Source organism: Lemur catta, chromosome 11 (genome assembly GCF_020740605.2).
Source record: "Lemur catta isolate mLemCat1 chromosome 11, mLemCat1.pri, whole genome shotgun sequence".
Classification (NCBI taxonomy): domain Eukaryota; kingdom Metazoa; phylum Chordata; class Mammalia; order Primates; family Lemuridae; genus Lemur; species Lemur catta.
In genome coordinates, this window is record NC_059138.1 from 43,861,990 (window position 1) to 43,887,413 (window position 25,424).

Consider the following 25,424-nt stretch of genomic DNA (forward strand, 5'->3'; position numbering starts at 1 on the left):
GGATTCTGATGGGGCTGTTTTTTTCCTTGCTTCCATATAAGTCATCATTTAAGAGTAAATTAGATGCATCACTTGTTTTATGTATATGTGTTTGTGTATTTGTACTTTCTCTTTCTCTCTCTCTCTCTCTCTCTCTATATATATATATATATATGTATATAAAATTATAGCTTTTTTCCACAAAATTATTTTAGGGTAATTTTCACCTAATTATAATACAATGTAATTCAACATAATTTTCTACACTTTCCAAAAATTCTATTCACTTACAAAGCAATAAGCTGTTCAGAAGTATTTTGTCAAGTGGCAAGAAGCCAGCAGCAATGTATATAATTTGCAAAATTTGTGATATAAATGATAAAGTTAGTCATGTGAGATTTTATTATAGCAGACTTCTAAATATTTAAAAATATCCACATCCTTGATTTAAATGCATTTTCTTTTTAGCTATTTTATTCATATAATATAGCCTTCTTTTACGCATATATTATTTTAAAAGTTCTAAGAAAAATCTTTTTTAATTTAAATTACAATGGCTTGAAATTCTAAAGATTTCTCCTAAAATATGTTGAACCTACTACATATTTGTTGAGTAAATGCAGCATGTGTAATATCACGATTTATTTAGAGGAATTGTGTTTTAACTGATTAAAACAATTCTAATAAAATCAGGCAATTAGCTTTATGACAAATTAGTAACAGATTAAGAGATGTAATGTTAATGTAAATTTTTCTATTTCTATTCTTTTTTATTTGGTTTTATTTGTAGCTAAGGGAACAAACTTGGAAAGACGATATGCAGTTAATGGCTTCTACCTACAAATATGAAGAAAGATACACGGAATGGCTGATACAAACAAAGGCAGAAAGTACAATGTACACGTTATAAATCAAGGAAAAATTTACATTTATAACTATGTTTAAAACTGCTTTTAAAGTCAAAGTACAGCATAATGGAAAATTGGAATTTTCCTAACAAAAACAAATGATAAATGCCTGAGGTGATAGAAACCCCAGTTACCCTGATTTGATTAATTCACATTGTATGCCTGTATCAAAACATCACGTGTACTTTTTAAATATATACAACTATTATGTACCCATAATAATAAAAAATGAAAAAAAATAAAAGTCCAAAATTGTACACTATTTCTAGTGTTTTTCTTGTAAAAATTATTAACTACATCTTTTTTGACATATTAGCTAATCAAAATCTTATACTTTTCCAAAGAAAATTTTACATAACAAGGTAGAAATGAGCCATTTTCAAGAGTACAGACCAGTGGTTTCCATTTATTTTTAAACACAGGTTGTATCTGTCATTTGAAATCATCATTAATTTTTTAGAATTTGTTATGCATACTTTCAATTCCTAACTACCTCACCATGTTTCATTGTGATTTAGTTTTCAAGTATAATATGGAAAGTACAAAAAATGGCATGCTTCCTATATAGACTTGGTTAGTCTAAATTGTTTTAAGATAAGCAGAGAATTCTCAAATAAATGTTTTTGTTTGACTTACTTTATTCATTCATTCTTTAATTCATTTATCAAACCTATAGCAAATATTTATTGAATAAACTATGCAGAAGTTAAGTTCCCAAAAGAATTTCAATTAAAACTTGCTTTTTGTTTTCTTAAATTGATTTTTTACTTTAATCTTTTAGTCACTAATTTTTGACTAGGTAAACTCTCAAGTTAATTTATGTTAAACATGATGAATCATGGAACTTGTTGAGAAGTTATTTCACATTTATATTTAGGGATATGATTTGATTTTCTTTTGTTTAAATAGCTATTGCTATTTTAGTTACTTTGAAAACTGAGAAAAGTGCTAATCCAGTCTTTATTTAAACTTTGGTTGTTTGATCTCTTTCCTTTCTTAGACATTCTATTAAATTCTGGACTATAGTCTTGATATTATTTATGAGCCTGGATATACTTACCATGACAAAAATATATTACAATTTTTTTTTAACAATTCCTTTCCTAAACATAGATTTTTTTTGTTTGAAGCCCTCTCTGTAGAAGTCTGTAGATAGAATCAAAATCAAATTCAATGTACTGAGTGATTTATTTCATTATTAATATGTGTGAGTTTTATTATCTTAAAGAGTTCAATAATCTGTTACTAATATTCTCTGTGATTTTGATTTGTAGTGTCATACAAAATTTGAAAAATAATTTTGCTTTTACTTTATAGTTTAATTTCCTAATAATCTCTGAGTGTGAAATGGTGAGGAATGGAATATTGGAAGTTGCAACAGGACAAACTGTCATAAGAGGAAGCAGGTTAGGTGCAATGAAATGCTCTTACTAGCAAAGGTAGGAGCAAATTTGGTTGAGGATGAGATCAATGTCATAGAAGTGGAGCCAAAAGTATTCTTTAGTTTCCTCCTTATTCCTTCCTTTGATCATTGCCCAAGTAATTAAATAAAGTAACTTTATGAAAAATAATTTGACACTGACTACTTCTTGGAATTAGTGGTATTCTTTTAACATACCTTTAAAAATGTTTCATATAATTGTTTTGCTAATAACTTCTCTTTTTTGTCTCATTTACTCAGAGAAAATATGCCTGTTTTTATCAAAGGAGCAGAACAGATTTCTCCAAGGTTCTTGACAAAATCCTTTATAATTTGGACACTAGCTCTGATACCTTTAGGGCAAGTCATTTCTCTTTTTCAATTACCCTTTAAAAATAAAAGACAGCAAGGAAAGACAAAATGGGAGGTTGGGTGCCAGGTACAGTGGCTCATACCTGTAATCCTAGCAATTTGGGAAGCTGAAGCAGGAGGATCATTTGAGCCCAGGAGTTCCAGAGCAGTCTGGGCAACATAGTGAGATCCCATTTCTAAAAAAAACAAAACAAACAAAAAAAAAATTAGTTGGGTGGGGCAGTGCACCCCTGCAATCCTAGCTACTTGGGAGGCTAAGGCAGGAAGATTGCTTAAGCCCAGGAGTTTGAAGCTGCAGTGAGCTATAAACATGTCATTGCACTACAGCCAAGGTGACAGAGTGAGACCTTATTTAAAAAAAAAAAAAAGGAAGGCAGGGAAGTCAGAAGGGAGGGTGGGATGAGGAGGAAGAAGGAAATTCAAAATCCAAAGCTTATATTATTGTAATTCACCTAGTACAATGATTTATTTCTTACTTCAAAAAGGGTTTACCTGCTTATACAAGATTAATCAATCCAGTAGCAAAAAAAAAAAAAAAAAAGGATAAAAAAGAAGCTTTGAACATTAAACCCTTCACATTCACAGTAGGAAACAGGTAGGAAGAGCAATGTTAAGAATTATAGTAAAGCTTTATGAAATAAGTAAGAACATTATATCCCAATCAATCCAATTCATAAATTAGAATAAGAATTTGGCCAAAATCATTCAAAGAGGTTAGAATTTTGTCATGTTTTTCAGATACTAAAACATACAATTTTTGCCCATATATAAGAAATCATCTCTCTTTGAAAGTGGAATTTAAAAATTACACTAATTTGAAACTTAATTTGAAAACTACCAGAATGATTAAAGCTAGACATTTTAAATAATTTATCTCATTGTAGGCCTTTTGTCTTCTAGATAGGTTTTTTTTTTCTGTTTTTTTGTTTGTTTTGTTTTTGTCTTCACATGTGTATTTTGACTTTATACACAACTTACTTGGAAAGTGTGAACTTTTTATTGCAACATATATGTTGCCTCATTCTATACTGTGCTTATTTTTCTGTACTTTTTAAATGACAGATTTAGCCCTTACGGTGGCCTCTTGATTTGGAGTAGGTGTGACTAACTCAGTGCTCAGAAAAAGTCACATGCATGGTGATAATGTAACTAATATATTAGAGGAACAAACTCCATATAAAAGCATGCCTCTGTAGAAAGATTTACTCTAAGATTATACCAATGGGTGGATGACGCCACTTGAAATACTACCTTCAAGGTAAATGATTAATTAAAATAACCAGTCTTGGCAATAATATCATGAATATGTTAAAACAGCACTTCTTGAACACTAATAGACATGAATCTCCTTGAAATCTGATTAAAATGTATACTCTGGGGTAGGACCTCAAAATATGCATTTTCAAAAAGCTTTCAGGTGATGCTGATGCTGCTGGTTTGTGGACCAGATTGTGGAGTAAGGATCTGAGTCCTCTACAAACCCCATCCTAATGAAATAATGTAAAAATAAGACCAATTTCTTACCCTTAGATCAAACACAACATTTAAAAGGGATTTCATATGCATTACATCCCTTAATAATCATTTTAAAGACGGCAACAAAGTGATTCAGAGTTTAACTGACTTGTCCAAGGCAACAGATAATTAGAAATCTGAAATCCAGGTCTGGTAGATGTGAATCTTTTTCATTGTATTCAGCAGCTACAACATAATTTAGCTCAATTCAATGCAGTAATTACATTTTTGGAAGCAGTGGTTGGCAGTTATAGTTCTTTTTTTTTTTTTTTTTTTTTGACTTTGTACAAATAGTAACTTGTGGTGATGTTTATTTTATTTCATTATTCCTAAGAAAGCTCATTATATTCAGTGAAGTTTTCACAATCTGTTACCAGCACATAAATCAAAGTTTTTCAGTAGCAGTGATAGATTCATTTTTGATCCTCTTACTCTTAAGTAGACAACTTGGTCAATCAATAAAGCATTTTGACACCAATTCTTGGCCCAAACTCATTTATGCAATAGCAAACTCCTGAAGTTATAATTTGTGAACGCTCTAGGATTTATCATTTGATGAAGGGCCAACCTTTTAGTTCTTGAGTTTACTATTTCCCGTCTAGACAACTACAGCATGTTTTTTTTTTTTTTTTTTTTGGATAACTTTGCTGTTCTTTCAAATGTTTTTCAAACTTTACAAATGATGCAGTGCTTTTTACCTCCATGCACTTTATCTCATAAAACTTTTCTTAAATAATTGCACATATTCCTATGGAAATCTTGTTCACTCTTCCCTCACCTCTGTGCTTAGCTTCATCACCCTTCCCTACCAGCGTAAATTGCTATATATTTCTGAGTCTTTCTACAATTTACACCAAATTTTTGGCAATAATTCTACCAAGGAACAGTCAGACTAATGTTAGATATTTACAACCAGAATTTTGTGCATATATTATTTCTTGTGATACAAATTACCATATCCTTTCATTCTATGAAATAATACATTTTGCTAATTTTTTAAAAGATATGCTTTTGTTTCCTTTTTAAAAGATTTAAAAGTGTAGTGATATATGAAAGAACATTTTAAAAATTTTGATCAGGCTGGGCACAGTGGCTCATGCCTGTAATTCTAGCACTTTGGGGAAGCTAAGGCAGGAGGATCATTTGAGGCCAGGAGTTTGAGACCAGCCTGAGCAACATAGCAAGATCCTGTCTCTACAAAAAATAGAAAACTTAGCCAGGTGTAGTGGCGAGTGCCTGTAGTCCCAGCTACTTTGGAGGTTAAGGCAAGAGATTGCTTGAGCACCGGAGGTTGAGGTTGCAGTGAGCTGTGATGATGCCACTGCATTCCAGCCCGGGTAACAGAGAAAGACTTTGTCTCAAAAAACAAATAAACAAACAAACAAAAAACCAAAAAGACTTTGATCATAGTAACATAAAACAAAATACCTCTCTGTATTATACAGTTGGAAATGGCCTGGTAACATTATTAAAATCAGCAGCATGAACCAATGAAGAATAATTTCCTAGCTTTGGGGGATGTCAAAGCATGAATCTAGATAGAACTTGGGTATCCATTTATAAAATGCTTCCCTTTATAACTGTATAAATTTAGATATGTTATGAAAGGATACTGTTGTTTAACTATATGGCTGGCTTAGAGTATATGAATAGCTTCCTTAGGTGATATACCTGTCATGCCTCTCTCGGAGATATTTGCAGCTTTGTTCTATTCAGTTCTAGTTTGGCTACTTGTCACTAAATGAAAACAACCATCTTTGATATGGATTGGTTAATAAACATTCTTCTTTCAGAGTTAACCTTGGTTTTAGACCTAATATTAGAAAATTTAATTTCCCTTATGAGAACTCTGTCATGTGTTTCACAATACTGTCTCAAAGTCTTATGACGATATAAAAGATATCAAAGAAAAAAACGTAAGATTTAAATAAAACTTTATATGAAATTTTGGTAGCTCTAATATAAATGTTATCTCATGATAAAACAATAGTAGTCCATTTTAGCATTTTAACAAGACTGAAAATAGATGAAAATGCAATTAGAAGGGAACCATGAATGGCAACTCCTCCACGAGCTGACTGCCCCACTGTTCTTCATTGGAATGCTTGCTAAATCAACTTCATTGGTTGGTATTACTCATGTTATCTAAGGAATGCTAATTATGTTTTAAAGAGGAAACCAATTAAATATAGTCTACACATCATTATTCTCACTTAGTGTTTGATTTTAAAAATTAACCTGTATATGATCTGGGTTTTTAAAATTTTTCTTATAAAAAGCATTTAATTCTTTCTAATCACTAAATTGATTTTGAAATGCAATTAAAATAGATTTTATATATATAATTTTTTACTTTCTAAAATGTTACCTCATAAGACTCTAATTAAATGGGAAAATGTATATATTTGTATTTGATTATACAGATAAGTGTTAATCTTAACTTTCTAGCACAAAAAATTTTTTTTTAATTACATAGTTGGACTTCTATGGGATAAATTCAAATTTTTGGCAATTTTGTCAAGATAAAATTTTAGAATAAATAGACATTTCTTATTTTTCTGACAGCTGCATCAACATTTCCCATATTTAATGAAATCAATGATTTAATATCTGATATATATTCCTCTAATAAAAAGTAATATTAAAAACTATATAACAACCAAAATGGCATGAGAGCTTACCAGTCAAAAAAATATAAACCACCATATCAGAACAAAGTTCAGGGGTGAATGACCTGTCAGGACTGAATTACAACCGTGTCTGCAATAGAAAATACGATTCTAGAATTCTTCCTGGAGGCAGCTAATGATACAATCAATTGCTTCATTAATTTCGATGAATCTTAACACTCACAAATCAATCGCATATATATGTATATTCATGTTTACCCTTCTTCTTGGACTTCCTATCTTACAAATAAACCTTATTATGTTTGCCTCAGACTGCTGATGCACAACCTTGAAATTAATTCTTAGAGTGCTGTGATTTTAGTTGATAAATTGAGATATATGTGACTTTAAACCTTAGTATTGCTTCCCTTTTGCTAATAACATGTTATTGGTGTATTCTAGATGCAATTTGGTTGATTCTGAATGTTTAGCTTATGAAACATATTTATTTCAATTAGTGGCATCATTTGACTAAGACATGTGTCTTTCACACACCGATGAAGATATCCACTTATTGAATACTTACCAAGGGCTTACTGTGAGTTGAGAAAAATAATAGAAAATGGGACATACAAATAGCTAACATAGCTGCCACCTCAATGCACATGGGGAGAGTGCCAGAAGTGTGTAGTACTACCCACTTTACTGCTGGATGCCTTCTAAACAGCAGAGCCTCATTAGGCCACCTATAGCGCTACTAGGCCAGAGCATATTGAAACAACTCTTAAGAGAGCTTGGCATGCATCTTCAGAATATAGAGAATATTTATGAACAAAGCTAGTCTCACTGATCATCTAGGTCCACAGGGTGGGGTAATCCATGAAATGCAAGCAGCCTGCACTCTCACATGTGACATGCGGCAAGGATGTAGGTGTATCCAATTGGCCAAGTAAAAATGTTGCACAAATGGTCAGGCCCAACCATCTTGATAGCATCCTGTACCTGCCTGGGGCAAAAGATTTCAGCAGTGGAACTCTGTCAGGTGTATTGCCAGGGGAATGGGAAACTGCAGGTATTTGCCAGAGCCTGAGAAGAACTCATAAATGGGGCCTGATACACAGAGTGCTCAGATGATAACAAACCAATCACAAAAGATATTTCTCTATCTTTTCTCAGGGAAGAAGTAAGACCTAGAAGCAGAGGATGAGAAGTGGAAAAGAAAGAGAGAAAGAGGAGAGTATGCTGAACTTTCAGTCCCTGAGTCAAGGTCAGAGCTGTGCAGGCAGAAGCTTTGTATTGTGTGTAAAATTTTAGTTTTATGTTAAATTGGCTGGAATTTTGAGTGCCAAAAGGAGTTAATTACTAAAATAAGACTTCTTCTTATATCCAAAATTTATAGCAAAGGATTTCATCTAAGGCTGATAAGGAAAATCAAAGGTATTTCTCTGATTTAAATTCAAAGCAGAGAAAAAAAAAATGGATAAACTCATTTCTTATTTGTATAACCCCAGTGGATTCAGTCCACATATTAAAGGGTTTAAAAAAACATAGCACCTCTCTTCCTGAAGCTCATAGTCCAACAGGGAATTATATAGTTGTACAAGTCAGTTCAATATAATGTAAGAAGTAAAAGGAAGCATATGATTTTACTAGCCAGAGGAGTACCTAAACTATTGAGCTTGTAAGAGAAAGTTATGTCTAAATTGGGATCTTAAGTATGAGTCTATTAGCCAAGTAAAACATGAAAGAGATGGATTGTAGTGTTCTGGGTGAAGGGAATTCTATTCAGGAAGATTCCTATGTTAGGGAAAACATGACAATCTGAAGGAACTTAGTCCAATATGAACATTACTCTCTGGAGAAAGATGACTTCCCAAAATGCTGTGTGGAGGGTTGTGGGAGAAATGCAAGTGGGCAGGATGGACCATAGCAAACAGTGATTTCAAGAAGTTTGGTCTTTAACCACTTTATCAATTTTGAAGGAGAAGATATTTAGGTCTCCTGTAATTTTCACCTGCTTTCTCCCCTAAAGCAACCCTGTCAAATAAATTATTCAATGATACTAGTTAAAGCACGATAAGGAAGATTTTATTCAGGACTATTGCAATAGGTATGGGGACCACTGCAATGGGATTTTGCAATGGGGGAGAGAGATCAGGCTCAACTCTGAAAACAGCACGAGCAAGTGAAAATTCATAGCCAAAGGGCACACTGGGGGTCACTATATACAAAATTAATGAGGAAGCATCAGGGGTGAGGGGAGTTCTGGATATACCAATCTAACAGAATTCTTGCTGTGAAGACCCAGTATAATCAGACATAACCTGGGGGATGTTCAGATATCTAGGATGTTCAGATATAGAGGTTGGGGAATTCTTGGTAAACTGGCTTAGCAGGTGTCTTTTCTAAAACTAGCTTTTTTAAGGAAGTGTACAGCTGGACCTAGGAGAAGGTTCAGGAGCCTAAGCAAAGTTTGGTCAAGCAAAAAATCTTTGTCAACCCCCCATACACTGTGAAATGTGGTATGCTTGCTATTCTAATGATTCTTCAAGCCTTACTTCCTTTCCAACCAAATAACTGTCTCCATGCTTTATTTCTTGGAGAAATTCTAGAGCCACTGTGTAAATATTATCAAACTTCAAATTGTGTATACATGTATATTTACAGTATACTAACAACTTACATTTCATTGAATCATACTGTTTTTGCATTTTTTGAAGATTATTTCTTAGTTTCCTGTTTTATTTTAACCAAAATAAAAGTGCTGTAAAAACAACTTGATAAACCTGGGAAAATTATTTAAATTAACGAAAGCCTGTAATGTGTTTACTAATGGACTTAAACACCAGATGCTCAGCTTTCCTATTTCTATGTACGATGTTCATTAATAGCAGCTACTGACTTTGCATCTATCCCTAAGGCTTATGAATAACTAACAGTTGCCTCATTCTGTTTAGCATATAATGCATAGTGCTTGGCCCTTCTCAAGGGAGTTATTTGACTCACATTATATAAGTTTCAGAAACACTACCCAAGATTTACATGGAGTGAATACTCAAGGGCCTGGATAAACCAATAGCCAGGTTGAGTTATTACTTAAGTATTATTAAACAAAATTACACTGTATCACCTGGGAATACTTTGAAGTGGTGGTTTGATATAGAGGACAGCTATTGTGCTGCTTGCTTCAACTTATTTAAGGAAAATGAAGTCATATAAGGAGAAACAATCTCTATGCTCAGATAACCATCACTACTAACTGGGGATACGAGAAACATTGATTTCTTAATTTCCCAAAGGTCTAAGAACGAATATTGCTATTATCTCTTTGTGATGTCTACCTTCTTTCCTAGGTGGGACTGTAGATTTGGGGAGGAAAATTCTTTTGCCTCTAAATGAGATTGTCAGGGATACAGGTATGTGTTTTCCATATTTGTAAATTCCACAGAAAAATTTGGTCTGTTGCATTTTATTCAGAGAGAAAGCAGATTTTCATAAAGAGAAAGCAGATTTTCTGTATAGTGTATGTATATTTTATCCCAAATTATACTTTCAAAATAAGTATAGATTGTTTGTATATTAACTACAATAGGGTCATTATATAATTACTAGAAATTTTAGTTTTAAAAATATAATTACCTAATTTGAGAATTGCAATATTAACATTTGTCTTCATTTAAGGCATCATATAACGAAGAAATGCTGAACAGGATATGGATTTGTTTTGGAAAGCTCTATGATCAATCTGCTGGTATCTTTACAAAGACTAATTAGAATCAGAAAGAAAGATATTGAAAGTTTCCACTATGACATATTTATCTGCTGAAAAAAAATGAGTGACTATCCCAGTTATATTTAAATATAATTTACCATTGAAGGAAACAAAATTACAATCTCAAATTATTTGGAAAAATAGATAATTTTACAAAGACTGACAATTTTGAAGAGCACAGTTCCCAGAATATTACATTAATGAAATTTTCAGTAAACAGCTAACAGCTTTATTATAGACATATTAATAATATGTGCCCAGTAACTATCAATGGTGAATATTAGACATTCTAATAGAAAACAGGATAATGTAAAACACTGATTTCTTAATTTCCCAAAGGTCTAAGAATGAATATTGTTATTATCTCTTTGTGATGTCTACCTTAATATAATAGGTTGGAATTTAAAAAAATACTTTTCTGGCTATAAACATCAAATAAAATTCCATATGAATAGTGTGGATTTTATAAATTTTACTACTTTTTAAATATTCTTAATTTTCTCAATTGCCAATTTTGCTTAGTTGCAATTTATTTTTTAAACATTCTAATATAGTCTAAGTAATATTAAATTTGACATCTCATAAGCTTATTATTTAGTTTCTTTTTTCCTTGGGATGTAAGATAAACAATTACAAAGATAAATAAAATGCATTTTTTATAATAGATTGCAACTTCAAATTTCAGAATCTATAATACAACACATGTACTTTGGGGCCAGGAAGAACTGAGCTTGTATCCCAGCTGTGCTATTTGGAAGCTGGGTGGAATTTTCCCCATCTGTCAGATGAGTATAATAATACTAACCACTAGGGTTTCTGTGTGAATTAAATTCAATTTACATATATGAAGTTACTGGCATAGTGCTTGTCACAAATACTACAATAGATTATACTACTATTTTCTTTCTTCCAAGAGGCAAACACAAGCAACACGGCAAGGTTTACTCATTACTTATTGAAGAATTTCCTAGTAGATGCAACGACAATCTGTTAGGTAGAAAGAATAACATAAGGATATTAGGAAGAAAAACTTTCAAACATTTATGGATACATTCTCAAATGGCACTAAATAAATATGTGAGTGGGAAATGTTGCATTATTTTCCAATATATCCATTTATACTATATGGTTCTTACTGAGATAAATGTGATTTTTTTTTCCGAATCAGAAAGACACTTTAGCTCATTCAGTAACAACCTTCAGAATTGCCATTTTGAGTAACTGTGCTAATACACTGTATATACTAAGCAGTTATGCATATTTTTACTGAAGATATGCTTTTTAATATAATGAAAATAGGTGAAAATATTAAAGAAATCTCTATATACCTATTGATTTACCTATTTATATCATATATTTCTCTGTCTGTATATCTATCTATCTATTGCTAACTTTCAATAGTTTGCTGATGATAGGTATACAACTATTGGTAGCTGTACATATTTTCAGAATAATTTTTGGTATTAATAAATTCATATAATATGTAATAATCAAATCAGGATAATTTGGATATCTATCACCTTAAAATTATCTTTTTTATGCTGGGACGTTCAAATTATTCTCTAATAGCTGTTTTGAAATATGCAATAGATTATTGTAAACTATAGTTACTCCACTGATTTATTGAACTCTAGGTCTTATTTCTTCTATCTAGCTGTATTTTGGTACCTATTAATCAAATTCTCTTCATCCCCATTCCCCCTACCCTTCCCGGCCTCTAGTATCCTCGAAACTACTCTCTATCTTCGTGATACTCATTTTCTTAGTTCCCATATATAAGTGAGGCCATGTGATATTTGTTTTTCTATGCTTGGCTTTTGACTTAACTTTTGACTTTTGTAATCTTTCAATTCTTAATTCCCATCCTTTTCACTGTATCCAGTTTTCCCCCAATTTATTAAATATAATAAATTGTTCCAATGTTTTCTCAACACAAATATTAGAGTAAATATAAAAATCTCTATGCCAAATTTGCTCTAATTTTAGTCTAAATGGATTTGGGGACAGTCTTTTTAAAAATAACAAAAACCATAATGTTTTAAATCAAACACAGCATTTCTGATTGAGGAAGAGGCATCTAAAGGCAGCAATTTGTTTGAGAGAGTTGGTCTTATATCTGTTTTAATAAGAGAAATGTATTACCTTTTAAAAAATTGGTTTATAGATACAATCCCTTAAGCAAGAATAGGGCTATGCTAAATTGACAATATTATTCTATTTTATGAATACCTTGACTAATTTCTAGCATATAGTCTCCAGATCAAGTTTGGGACATCCCAGGATTATTTGTTTTAAAAGAATTTTTAACCTGTAAAAAAGAGCAGATCGAATAGCTTTTCTTACTTACCATTAAATTATTTTGATTTATTTTTGTGTAAATATAGCGATATCTTAATTTATTTGCTTGATCTCTGATTCTGTCTCCATTTTGGTGAAAGAGATCCAGGTTCAAGTGAGTCTGTAGGATACACAGATTTAGCGGAGGTACATGGCTCCAGGAACTATGTTTAATAAGATATGCCAATTAATTTGGTAACTCTGGTCACTGAGCATGACAGTTTAGAGCTGGAAAATTCATTTTCTTAGGATTGAAGAAGAGTCAAACCTCCCCCCAATAAAAAGAAGATTAGGAGAAACTTAGAGCAATACTATGTGACATCATGGATTGAGCATCTGTTCTGTGCAGAGAACTTGCTAGAATCCATGGAGAAGGGGACAAAACAAAAATGAATAAGATATTGCCTCTCCCATCTTGAAAGTGATCTAGAGCTGTGATAGAATGAGGAGAAGCACTAAAAGGAAAAAACATCAACATAAATTTTACTTTTCTTAAGTGCTCAATGCTTTTCAGGTGTAATTCCTATAATGGCAACAAACGACTTCCCAGTATTACTGTGAAGAAATAGAGTCAAGGTCACTCTACTAACTGTTCATCCTCAATCTTGCTTTGCCTTAAAGAAAAGCCTGCTTTTCTATAAGACTTAGAGTTTAACAAATACATCCTAAATTTGAGCATTGCCAGGTATTCTCATTTTGATTGTTTTCCTCTAGAGATAAAGACGATAAAAATGCATTTCTGGAAAAAGCTTCCTTGGGGTTAGTGTGAATTTATAGGGATGTACTTGAAGACAAAGCATTGTTCTGAAGACCACCAAATTCATAAATAAGCAATGGAGGCATAAAATTTGGATTTACAGTATTTTAAATGTACTAAGTTACTTTAAGTATGCTTTAGATAGAGCAACAAAATACCACTTACACAGTTACAGCAGGACAAGTGATGAAAGGGTTGATATAGCACCATAAATAATACACACTCTGCTCTTAAGGGTCTAACAGTCCAGTAGAAGAGAAAGCATCTACATTACTAAATATAATGAAAATGTGATGTGTTCAATTATAGTAGTCAAGCCATTAAGTCCAGTGGAGTGCAGGAGAAGGATTCCTGAAGGATGAGACATTTGTCTTAGAGTGGTTGAATCTCATCACGTGTGTGTGTGTGTGTGTGTGTGTGTGTGTGTGTATAGAAGTAAGAGATAATAAGTTGAATATTCAGAGAAGATGGTGAGAATGGATTTAAAGTGTGACAGTCCATGGTCAGGAAGCCTCATTTAAAGGATAGTGCAAGTGAAAATAATATGAGTCGACTTGACCTATTTTCAAATTATCAGAGCAAGGCCCTTTTAAGTTATAAAACGAAAATGGAAAACCTCTGGGTTCCCAGGGATTTGAGTGCTATGTCTCATGGTAGCATGCTTGCTACCACGCTGCATTCCCCAGATCTCCATAATTTCGCAGATCTCAGAGGTAAATGTCACAGTTATTTTGTTCTTCTTCTTGTAAACTATGTGAAACACACATAATGCGTATTTATTCTCGTCTGTTTCCTGCCACACAGGCCTGCTCTGTTCTCTTTCCTCTTCCCCACCGCTGACATCCAGATGCACATGGGCACATACATGCACACACACTCAGGAAAGATTTATGTTTCTGCCTGATGACTACCTATGAAATAAATCCTTGGGCTAGATGAAGATCACTAAAACATACACAGTGTAGAGCACATTTATATTAAGAGAAACAACCAAAGTTCAGGAAGTTGATGCTAGAAACTAGCCATCCAAATAGGATTAGCTTAGCTTCGCTGGAGATTTTTCATTCAGATATTAAACTTTATCTCCTACTGTGAAGATTATTATTTTGTACTCTAAATATCTAAAGCTAACTGAACAAAATAAGCTACGTGTCTAGACATTGCCTAATAGACCATGGGGAAAGGGGAGGAAAGACGGTAGTAGAAATATCTGCACAGTCAGTGAAATGTCTGCATGATGAGATGTTTTCAGGAAAAAAAAATATGATTGGACTCCTCATGTAGTTTTTGTGGGGGATTATTTGACATGGCACTTTAAAAACTTTTTATTTATAAAAATAACGTATTCCTAATCTTGGAGATAATTAAGTTAGGCATAATTATAATAAGTAGTAGATACATAAAAAATGAGTTTACAGAAGAGAGAGAGAAAAAAAGCACGGCTTAACTGCTCAGCTCTGCTGTTATATATGCACCCTAAGTAGAATAGAATAGAATTTTCAGGGGAAACAGAGGTTCATCAAAACTAAGTCTATGCCCTACTAATGTTGTTTCAAAAATCTTAATGTGGTCAAAAAGATTTCAAGAATGTAGCATGACTTGTATGTATACCTTATTGGATTTTAATTCCCATCACAAGCCCCTTTGTTCTCTATGCTTAGAGGGTCCCTGACCTTGAAAAATATGACATCACTATAACTACTTTCAGATTCTGTGCACTTTCCAACACTTATTGTCACGTACAGGAAATAAAAGTCTTCTATGTTAATCAATACATGAATGGGAATGGCTTCACCCCTTTTATTTCAACACAGGGAGTTGTCTGCGGATTAACTGGAGAACTTTTGTTGTGAAAAACTGTAAAAGTTAAGGGGCCAGAAGTACCAGAAACAGAAACCCATTATTTCATTACCTAAAATACACAGTGAAATGCAGAGAAGGGACTATAACCTAAAAGGAGAGTGAAGGAAGAGTAAGACAAGAAATAATGGATGGGCATACAGGAGTTGGAGTGAAGATGAAGTGTTAATTGGGAAGTGATGGAAGTTATTTCTCTCTCTCTTTCAATCTCTGCCTCTCACGCTCCCTATATATATGTGTGTATGTGTGTGTGTGTGTGTGTGTGTGTGCACATGTGTGTAAGAAAGAGAAAGGGGGCTTTTAAGAAATGTTGCTGTACTATTATTCCTGTTTGATGTTTTTAAGAAACTTCATAAATAAAGGTTTTATGTGTTTGACTACTATATTGTGGCAAAACAGGAATTTAGGTAACTTGACTTTATGTTGGCTTCATCTCCAAATCTTGTATTTAGGTCTTATTAAAGAATATTTTTTAAAGATAAAATCATCACTATCCTACAAATATGAAATGAACATATATCAAATATTTTATTAAACTCAATTAATAAGGGATTAAGTAAGATATTACAACTGGTTTAAAGGAGAATTCAAAGTACTACACCCTTACATAAGTAAATCAAGAATACCAAAATAAATTTATGAATAGATGAAAAATTAGCTTTATTTTTTCACAAGGGGGAAAAGAAATCAATTGTCTGTTCACTGAAGAGAATTCATTTTAATAGTATGTAGTACTATGAGTTGGTGGAGACAACCTAGAGAGGTAAGCTAGTAAGGACACCCACTAATCATTGCAGTCTTTTATTTTTCCTGGCAGTATATACCATTTTCATACTGATTTTAACTTGAATTTAGGAACCATGTTTTTAAGATGCCATATACATATAAATTAAGTAGAAAATGAAAGCAAAGCCAAAATGCTAATGGTTCAACTAGATTTTTTCAATTTTTTTTAAACAAAGGTTGCTTAGTATAATGTCTCCTCATATACTGCTAGTTATCTAACTTTTCGTCTAAATTAATGTATTCATTATATTGAAAACTCACACTGATAAATCTTCCACTGCCCATTCTTACCACATAGACTTTCTTCATCTTCCCAGAAGATAAGTAAAATACTATGTGCATGATCTGTAGTTCACATCCTATTGGCATGGAGATAGAAGTGAAAAAAACACAACTGTGAAAAAGTATGAAAGTATAAGGAGTCTTAATTACAGGGATTTTGAATAAATTTGTTTAAAGTGAAGTTCTTACTTCCCAGTTCTTAGAGTCAAAGAATTAGAAAAGTCACACTAATTTGCCCAATGAACATGTATTGAGTGTTAAATGCTAAATAGAAAATATCAATCATCTTAGCAACTTGAACAGCCACTGAGATAAAACTACATGACTTTTTTTTTTTTCCTTTTCTGAGAGGCTCTTTAGTAAAATGGAATTAATCATTAATTTAAAGCCAGGTAATAAAGGCCTTTTATGAATTCACAAGTATGATACTATAAATATATTCATGATAACTATGTCAATACCTACTAATTCTCAATTTTGCCTCAAGAGGCATGCAATTTAAAATAAGATAACACTTTAAATAAAGGTAGATTGCAGTTATACCTAAAAAAAAGCAGAAGACAAAATATTTTAACAGTGTCTGACTAAAGGCTCAACTCTGTCTCCTAACATAAAAACCAATCTAAACACCCACCACATCACATCATGAGAATGGGTTACCAAACTGTTTCTGGTTTACATCATCTATGTTAATAACACTTCCAGCTCAAGTATGATGTATATCCCTATTAAAGTGATATAAATGTAGGAAGTTTAGTCTGAGAATTACTTGTGTAATTTTTCTTGTTTTGTATTTTGGTGGTACCTAAAAATTGAGATTAGTCACTTCGAAATTGTTTTGTGTAATTTCCTGAGTGATTTACTATGTGTATATATTAAGCTTTAGTTGGGGTTTGCATTGAATAAATCACTAGGAGTCAACAGAAACAAATTTCCAGAAAATGATTTAGTACATTTAACCAAAACAAAAAATAATTTTGTGTTAATTTTAATTAGGTTTCTGGATAAGGCTTACATTATGTAACATTCTTACCTTAAATTGGCCATGAAGAACATAAATTTTATGACTTGGTAAGAACAAATTACTGTAATTTTCCCAGCAAACACCAAACATAATTCAGGAAACACAAATTTAGTAGCTTGTTAAAAACAAAATACAATACTGAGGATTTTTGTACTGAGTCCTACTGTGATGGGTAAAGAAACAATAAAATGGTACAAGTAATAAAATAGCTGCTGCTAAACATCAAGTTAGGCTCAAAGAAATATGCAAGTGTATTAATCATCATTAAAGTTATTATCAGGCCTACAGTGTGGAGAAGTTTGCTTTTTTTATTTAGAGACAGAGTCTCATTCTGTGGCCCAGGCTGGAGTGCAGTGGGATAATCTTAGTTCACTGCAGTCTGGAACTGCTGGGCTCCAGGAATCCTCTCGACTCAGCCTCCCAAGTAGCTAGGACTACAGGTACACATCATTACACTTGGCTAAGTTATTTTCTTTCTTTCTTTTCTTTCTTTTTTTTTTTTTTTGTAGAAACAAGGTCTCACTATGTTGCCCAGGCTGGTCTCAAATTCCTGAGCTTAAGCAATACTCCTTCTTTGGCCTCCCAAAATGCTGCGATTAGAGGCGTGAGTCACTGTGTGTACCCAGCCAAGACTCCCTTCTTTACCAAATTTTCATCAGCCTCCTCTGAAATAGTTTTTAGACTATACCTTGTCCTTGGGTCTTGTCCTCAAGCTTGCTTAGCCCAGTTGCAGCAAGATTTCCACTAAATCAGTATAGAAAAAAATCTCTCACTCTTAATATCTGGTCACTCTTGATATCTCATCTGCCTCAATACCTGATTAAATTCCTCATCGTTCATCTTTGATATTTGATTACCCTGACCTGCCCTCAGCAAAAATCTTAAGTCAGTTTAGCAAAAATCTCCGGTATCCTTGTTGACTCCTCTTAATAATGTTCCATTTACTAAACTCCAACCCCTCATCTGCTCATTGGCTATAAATCACCACTTGTCCATGCTGTATTTGGAGTTGATCTTGATTTCTCTCTGTTATTTTGGCAGTATTGACACCTATCTCAATAGTCTTGAATAGTCTTCCTTATGGTTTTAGCATGTCAGAATAATTATTTCTTTAATAGTTTGAAGGCTATATCCGAGCAAGTGTAAAAATCAAGTAAATGCATTACAAGCCAAAATTGTTTGAAAATATAAAATGAATTACTTAACTTCCAATTTTCTCGTGCATAATTTCAATTTTTATTACATTGCTTAATATTCACTTTTTTGTGAAAATAAAATCAATTGACATTTCTTAATAGCTGAATTTTTATCTAAATATATTACCATAATTCAAAAAGTTAAAGATAACTTTGATTTTTCACCCCTTTCCCCAAGATAACCTATATTAATATTTAATAATTTTTTATCTACTATTTTCCCTGATAATATGTTTTAAAGCATTGGTTAGAGCCCTCAAAACATTACTGTTTTTCTCTCTATGATTGAGGTATAAATGTGTTCACCTTTTATACAATATTTAGCATATATCAAATATAAAGGGACAGCAATTCTGCTGCTAAAACAAAGCAAACACAAAGTTGGTGCTTTATATTAATAAAATCCAAGCAACACGCAAAGTTGTTAACCATGAAGATTCCTGGGGGTATATGTACATATGTTTGGAGTTGATAATAGTAAGGAAAGGATTGAGTAACATTCACCTTCTATTTTATACACTTCGTTTGTTTCTTAAAATGTTTTAAAATCATTTATGATAAAAAATATAACATAAGGTTCAGTTCCTAGGATGGCTTTGATCAATAACTGGCACAACAATGATGATAGGGTTTGCTGCAGATACCTATTGCCCTGCCCATCATATCATGTCTCTAGAGAAGCCTCTTTCATTGTGTGATAATAGAGTTGGACTGAATTAATTGCTTTTCTTCTAATCATCTGAAAGCCTAAATGAAGATATTATGCTATTTCCTTTCCAGGACCACTTTCAAACCAGAGTCCTTTATTGTTTTATTTTTATTTGAATGCTATACACTCTGCTGTGGTTTGGATATTTGTTTCGTCCAAACCTCTAGTTGACAATTGATCCCCAATGTTGGAGGTGGGGCCTAGTGAGAGGTGTTTGGGTCATGGGGGTGGATCTTCATAAATAGATTAGTGCCCTCCCTCCAGGGGTGAGCAAGTTCTCACTCTGTTTGTTCCCACGAGAGCTGGTTGTTAAAAAAAAACTGGCATCTCCCCCCTAATCTTTCCTCCTCTCTTACCATGTGATCTCTGCATAGGCCCTCTCCCCTTCTGCCTTCCACCATGAATGAAAGCAGCCCAAAGCCCTCTCCATATGCAAATGCCCAATTTTGAACTTTTCAGCCATCGGAACCATGAGCCAATTAAACCTTTGCCTCAGATATTCTTTTAGAATGACACAAAATGAACTAAGACAACACTGAGTCTGATACCTTCTTCCAATCATGACTGTTACTCAACCCCACACAATTTGCTTCTATTTTTGTGGATAGCTTCAGTAGGCTGTTCATATATATGTATTTTCCAACCAACTTCAGCTGACCTCATTCTCCTGATTTCCAAATTGATGTTGGCTATCAGTGCAAATTTTCAATTTCACATCCTCTTATCCTCCTTAATAACTCTGACCTTTACTTATTTTCACTCTCCTTTGATCAGCCAGTAATATAACCTCACCCTTAACCTCATCAGCACATCCACATCTAATAACTCAAAGTTTGTACTTGGCATGCATAATCAAAACTTCCTGTCTTCTTTCCCATTTCCCCACACCTGCTAAATCTGTTCCTAACTCAACTGAGAATGCCAATTTCTCAGCTTCTCCCTTTTTTAAAATTAACTCTACATTTTTATTTTAAATATATTTGTGGCCTCCAATGCATCTTTGCTCAGGAACCTTTTGCACCACCTTTCTGGATTCCCTTGGACTTATGTAGGTTAGGTTTATGATAGTTCTTGTGGGCGAGCCATTCCGATTTCCCTTGTCTGCCTGCATTCTGAGTTTCATTCTGACATTAGGCATGTGTGCCTGTCTAAGTCTACTCATGCAGCTATAACAAAATACCATAGACTGGATACCTTATAAACAACAGAAATTTATTTCTCATGGTTCTGGAGGCTGGAAAGTCTAAGATCATGGTGCCAGTAGATTTGGTGTCTGGTGAGGACCTGATTTCTCAGGTTCATAAATGACACCTTATATCATGTACTCACGTGGTGAAGGGGTATAAGCCAGCTCTATGGGGTCTTTTAAATAAGGGCACTCACTAATCTCATTCATGAGGGCTCTACCCTCGTGACTTAATCACTCTCAATGGCCCCAGCTCCTAATACCATGACCTAATACCATCATCAAATTTGTATATATGAATTTTAGGGGACACAAATATTTAAACTCTATCAGAGCCCAGATGTCTTTTACATAATTTTGTTCTTCACTTAAGCTACTTATCTTTGTTTTAATTCTGTTATTTGCCACCATGAATTCTGATAAATGCAACTTATAAAACCAAAGAGCTTAATAAGCAGCCTAACTTGGCTAGAGCATAGGGAGTATCTGTGTCAGTAGTGAAGATAAGGCTTAAAGAAAGGTTTGGGAGCTCTCTAAAATGATTAGTACATCTATGCCACTGATTCTTAAATTGGAGTTCAAAGCTGCACAAAAATTCTGTGGATAGAAATATATGTAATGGAAATGATTTTCCTGGAGACAACCCAAGGTAACATTCAGTGAATAAACGCACCTCAAAGTCCAAAATCTCTAGTCGATAAGCAGTGATCACTCTACCAGTGTGGCCTTTTTTGGTCTTAAGACCTAAAAACTAAAAGAATAGGTTATCCATTTCATATATACCAGCATGTGATGGTAGAACAGGAGCAGAAAAGCCACAGACACATACCTATATCCCACTTGGAAGGGAATAATGAGAGTCAAAAAACAGTCACTAGTTCATAACTACTCTAAGATCCAAAGTGGTCACTGTGAAGGCTGCTTACTCTGGAGGTCAGGAGGTTCCTGAAACAGGACATGATTCTCTCCTGGGAGAGTTTTTTTGTTCACCCTCTTTATTTTCCATTACTATCTTTGACCTTTTCTAAAATGAGGCTACACAATTTTCTTAACTCACTTCTTGCTTGTGGAAGATACGGGGCTCACAGGTTACTTAAATTCTCAAAAAGTCACAGGCTTTTCTAATTCAGGCTCATGGGTACTTTGGCGGTTACGACTCTCTCACTCAGTTTACTCCCAGTCTGTTCTTGTGCCTGGACCATCCGCATGCTTATTACAAATGTATATTTCCATACTCTACCCAATCACAATCTCAGGAGATGAGGTAGAAAGCACAGTCTGAGAAAATGCATATTAACAAATTTGTCAAATAAATTGGGTTCTCTGTAAATTTTAGGAGCTACTAGATTAAACTGAAGATGATTTTTGAGGGAGGGGACCTTTTTAAGCTGTTGAAAAGTAAAAAGATAGGGTCTAGGAGCCTGAACTTAGGTACTACAACAGTTTGAGAAAAAGGAATAGATTCCAGAAATATATTAGAGGTGGAATCCACAAAAATTAGAAATACTACATGTGGAGGATGTCAAAAATATAAAGGAATCCACATGAACTTTTAAAGTTTTGCTTGGGACAGAGTATATAGGAGCATTCTTTATCAAGACAAAGATAGAAAAGAAAGAGTTGCTCTCGTGAATTTGGAGGTATCCCTGGAGCTATGGAGGAGAGGGAGTGTTAATTGAGGGCCATCAAAATGAGAAGACAAAAGAATAAAATGGAGTTTATCGTCTTTGAGGTGAGAGTATTTTAAGCTATTGTTTTCCAGTTCTATAGATAGATTTGAGGTCAGATTAGCCTGCCACATTTTCCTCAAATTCTTATGCTAAGCAAGGAACTCATTGATTGCCTTTTAAGCACTAGAAAGTGACTGTGGTTCTTTCTTTTAAAATTATCAGATAGCCTTGAAATTAAGATTTTCTAATGATGTACCAAAGAGGAAAAAAAAAAAAAAAAAGACTTCTGAATGACAAATGACAAATTGTTTATGAACCTTCATTTATTTAATTATATTCCATTAATCACAACCCCAAATCCTATAGACACTTAAAGGATGTGTGATTCTGCCACATTCTATCTTGTCTGAAAATCTGAAAGCAACACATCCTTTCAGCACTTAGCATTAACATACATAAATTAAAACTGGAAATGGGTTCAAGATAAAAATTTCCTAGCATTGGAAGTAATGTGCATCTCAGCCCACTGGGTCCCTGGTTAGACAAAAGGGGAGAGAAAACGTGGCTGCAGCAGTGCATGTAACCTGCTCTTTCCGATTCCCCATGCCTTTGTTCACTATTCTTACTCTAAACAACTCAAGAATTTTAATTATACTTAGCAATGACCTACCGAAGTATATATAGATTTCCTCTATTCTACTCTGACCTGAGACTTTCAGCAGAATTTCTCTATTTAATAAAGATAAAAAAGAAGAGAGGGTTCAATAAATGTGTCCATACCATAGGACGATAATGCAAACGTGTCCCTGGAGGTTCTCTCAATTTACTCTTCCAATGACAGCAGGGTGCTCTGGGGACACATCAATATATCAGTGTGTCTCCCAGGAGCACTAGATCAGCTTTCCTCTCCCAAATGGGATCCTTTTGCCTGACCCAAGTACTCTGACCTTTACTCTACCCCACTGTCTTGTCATCCTTTCTGCCGCCGCCTACCTTTCCTGGCTGTGCTTTGAGACAACCTCCAAATTCTATAAGACACCTGTACTCTCACTCTAGAAAAAGTTAAAAAATTTAAAAAAATGTAATGTTAAAATACTTTTTACTTGTTTTTGTCTGCTGAAAATGTATAATTTAGACACATTTTAAAAGATACTCTAACTTATCTTTGTATTTTTAAAACATGTATGTCCACCCCTATTATACCTAATGCAATTATGAGGTTTTTATTTATTCTACACAGTTTTGTGTATGTTAAATAAAGAAGAAAAATTGCATGTATGTATTAATATATATATTTATATACGCAAATACTTTGGCTTAATTAAATCCCATTTATAGAGTTTATTTTTTTAATGTTTGTGTGACAGTAGAAAGGAATAAGCTTCACAAAAGAAGAGGCACATATTTATTTACTTTCTTAAAAGACCTTAATATCCACTTAGAGTCTGTCCTTTATCTGAAAGGGCTTGAAAACTGATCTGGTAGCTGAGATTTGTGAGACCCCTCTCAATTTCTGGCTCTGACATTCCCCACATGGAGTGGAGAGGATATCCTGTTTTTACAACACACTTAAGAGCAAATAGCTTGAAGCTATACCAAATGATCTGTAATCAATAGAACACTGACATGATTAACAAGGACAAAGCAGTGGAAAAATTCTTCCAGAGATGCAACAGGGATGTCTCCTTGGGAATGATATTATATGAGATATTGCCACTTCACTGTTGTTAGAGATACTTTCCTTGAACACAAGCCCTATCAGTCTTCTGAAAATGAAATGCTAAATTTTGAGCAGAAAAATGTTCTTCACTGCTGTAATACATCTTCCATTAATATATCCAAATGAAGTACCAAGCATTTTAAAGCCATTTGAAACTATAAAGGTAGTCGGAAGCACTTTATTACACAAAGTAAAATACTGAACAAAAGCCATAGAGGTAAAAATTTTGGTCGTTAGGAACTTTTGCAAATATTTTTGTTCTGTCTAGCAGATCTGAAATTTCCTAGTTTTTTAATAATAATGTTAATAATTATAATTCACATACTATAGTAATAAATTAGCAGTTACTTTTTATTTATATTTTCCCAAAGAAAATATAGACTGTATAGATATTAATTTCAAGAGATATATTGGAGTATGTACTTTTTCTACTCTCAGATTAAAATATAACAAGAAAAGAAATGTAATGTGTAGTCCATTATGTAGCCACTAGTCACATATGACTACTTAAATTTAAAATAAGATTAAATAATATGTAAAACTGTATTCTTCACACTCAACAGCTGCATCTGAAATATTCAATAGCCACACATGACTGGTGGCTACCATGATGAACAGTACAAATAAAAGAACGTTTCCATCAAAGTGGAAAATTCTATAAAAAAGTACTAGAATATAATCTTAGCATTATGATTTACAACACAGCCTGAGGGCCAAATTGGCCCATCACCTGTTTTTGAAAATATAGTTTTACTGAAACCCAGGAACATCCATTTGTGTACATGTCGTTTATGGCTATTTTCTCACCATGATGGCAAAGATGAGTGGTCATAAAAGTGATTTTATAGCTCATGAAGCCTAAAATATTTAGTATTTGGCCTTTTACAGAAAACAATTTGCCAAATTCTGGCCTAGAGCCTCTCTTCTGAGCAATTGATAATTAGCATCACTTGCTGGCCAAAATATCTTTTTACATAAGTATTTATAAGCCTTTGCCTTCCTCATTCTCTTCTTCCTTCTCCCTCCTCACTTCCCTCCTTTCTATTATTTCAATCACTTATTTCTTTACTTGAATTGCCAAACTTGAATGAAAAATTCTTAGGAATTTCTTAGTAACTTGATAATGACAAGAAGAACTTGGACTTAGATTCACAAATACTTTTATAAATTTTTAGCCCCCAAGACATTACAATAAAATATAGTAGTGTTTTTAATAAAAGTCACAGAAAATATCATTATGCTGACATATGGACCTGGAATGTAGAAAGGAAGTAATCTTTCTGTTTTATGGACCTGAATAAAGAGGGATGTCCCCTAGCGAT